The sequence below is a fragment of the Arachis ipaensis genome, chromosome B1 (assembly GCF_059453495.1).
Source record: "Arachis ipaensis isolate K30076 ecotype BB chromosome B1, ASM5945349v1, whole genome shotgun sequence".
In the NCBI taxonomy this organism is placed as follows: Eukaryota; Viridiplantae; Streptophyta; class Magnoliopsida; order Fabales; family Fabaceae; genus Arachis; species Arachis ipaensis.
The window spans coordinates 134,702,268-134,704,860 of NC_142436.1; the positions used below are offsets into that span (position 1 = coordinate 134,702,268).

Consider the following 2,593-nt stretch of genomic DNA (forward strand, 5'->3'; position numbering starts at 1 on the left):
GTTCTTGGTGTTCATCTTGACATTCATAGCATTCTTGCATGCATTCATTGTTTTGATCTAAAAATTTCATGCATTGCATAATTTTCATGTTTTTCATAAAAATTTCAAAAATCAAAAAAATATCTTTTCCTTTTTTCTCTCATCAAATTCGAAAATTAGAGTTGACTTTTTCAAAAATTTTTAAAAATCAAGTTGTTTCTTATGAGTCAAATCAAATTTTCAATTTGAAAATCTTATCTTTTTTAAAATCTTCAAAAATCAAATCTTTTTCAAATTTCTTAGTTATTTTCGAAAAATCCATAAATATTTTTCAAAAATCTTTTTCTTATTTTTATAACAAATTTTCGAAAATAACATAATCAATTAATGTTTTGATTCAAAAATTTGAAGTTTGATTCAAACTTTGAGTTCTAGAATCATATCTTGTGATTTCTTATGAATCAAGTCATTAATTGAGATTTAAAAAAAAAAATCAAATCTTTTTCAAAACTAATTTCAATCATATCTTTTCAAAAATATCTTCTTATCTTATCTTTTTCAAAAAAATATCTTTCCTAACCTCCTAACTTCTTATCTTTTCAAAATTTGTTTCAACTAACTAACTAACTTTTTGTTTGTTTCTTAACTTTTTCAAAACTACCTAACTAACTCTCTCTCTCTCATTTTCAAAAATATCTTCCCTCTTTTTCAAATATTTCTTTTTAATTAACTAATTATTTTTATCTTTTATTTTTTATTTCAAAAATTTTCGAAAATTACTAACATTTTTTCAAAAACCATTTTTCAAAAATCACTAACTCTTTTTCAAAATAATTTTCGAAAATTATCCCTCCCCCATCTCATTCTATTTATTCATTCATATCCTAACATCTCATCTCACATCTCTTCCATCCGTACAGTTGTGTTTCTTCCTTTACATCACATTCTTTGTCTCCCCCTCTTTTCTTCCACTCACAAAGGGATCCCTATACTGTGGTATAAAGGATCTCTATTATTATTATTATTTTTCTGTGCCTTCTTCTTTGTCATATGAGCAGGAGCAAGGACAAGAACATTCTTGTGGAAGCAGATCCAGAACCTGAAAGGACTCTGAAGAGAAAATTAAGAGAAGCTAAAATACAACAATCCAGAGATAACCTTTCAAAAATTTTCGAACAGGCAGAGGAGATGGCAGCCGAAAATAATGATAATGTAAGGAAGATGCTTGGTGACTTTACTGCACCTAATTCCAATCTACATGGAAGAAGCATCTCCATTCCTGCCATTGGAGCAAACAACTTTGAGTTGAAACCTCAATTAGTTTCTCTGATGCAGCAGAACTGCAAGTTTTATGGACTTCCATCTGAAGATCCTTTTCAGTTCTTAACTGAATTCTTGCAGATATGTGATACTGTTAAGACTAATGGAGTAGATCCTGAAGTCTACAGGCTCATGCTTTTCCCTTTTGCTGTAAGAGACAGAGCTAGATTATGGTTGGACTCTCAACCCAAAAACAGCCTGAACTCTTGGGATAAGCTGGTCACGGCTTTCTTAGCCAAGTACTTTCCTCCTCAAAAGCTAAGCAAGCTTAGAGCTGATGTTCAAACCTTCAGACAGAAAGAAGGTGAATCCCTCTATGAAGCTTGGGAAAGATACAAACAGTTGACCAAAAAGTGTCCTTCTGACATGCTTTCAGAATGGACCATCCTGGATATATTCTATGATGGTTTATCTGAGCTATCAAAGATGTCACTGGACACCTCTGCAGGTGGATCCATTCACCTAAAGAAAACGCCTGCAGAAGCTCAAGAACTCATTGACATGGTTGCTAATAACCAGTTCATGTACACTTCTGAAAGGAATCCTGTGAGTAATGGGACGCCTATGAAGAAGGGAGTTCTTGAAGTTGATACTCTGAATGCCATATTGGCTCAGAATAAAATATTGACTCAGCAAGTCAATATGATCTCTCAGAGTCTGCATGGAATGCAAGCTGCATCCAACAGTACTCAAGAGGCTTCTTCTGAAGAAGAAACTTATGATCCTGAGAACCCTGCAATAGTAGAGGTAAATTACTTAGGTGAACCTTATGGAAACACCTATAACTCAACATGGAGAAATCATCCAAATTTCTCATGGAAGGATCAAAAGCCTCAACAAGGCTTTAATAATGGTGGAAGAAACAGGTTTAGCAATAGCAAGCCTTTTCCATCATCAACTCAGCAACAGACAGAGAACTCTGAACAAAATGCTTCTAATTTAGCAAATCTAGTCTCTGATCTATCTAAGGCCACTGTAAGTTTCATGAATGAAACAAGGTCTTCCATTAGAAATCTGGAAGCACAAGTGGGCCAGCTGAGTAAAAGGATCACTGAAATCCCTCCTAGTACTCTCCCAAGCAATACAGAAGAGAACCCAAAAGGAGAGTGCAAGGCCATTGACATAAGCGCCATGGCCGAACCTCTGAGGAGAGGAGAGGACGTGAATCCCAAGGAGGAGGACCTCCTGGGACGTCCAGTGATCAATAAGGAGCTTCCCTCCGAGGAACCAAAGGACTCTGAGGCTCATCTAGAGACCATAGAGATTCCATTGAACCTCCTTATGCCCTTCATGA

The 2,593-nt window shown here is 35.0% G+C and overlaps 1 non-coding gene across 1 annotated transcript; it reads right to left on the reverse strand.

The window, feature by feature from the left end:
* Positions 1-1,563: 1,563 nt before the first annotated feature.
* Positions 1,564-1,671, reverse strand: LOC148578466 (small nucleolar RNA R71). Its single transcript, XR_015903332.1, has one exon. It is a non-coding gene; the product is annotated as a small nucleolar RNA R71 (small nucleolar RNA).
* Between the last annotated feature and the right edge of the window lie 922 nt (positions 1,672-2,593).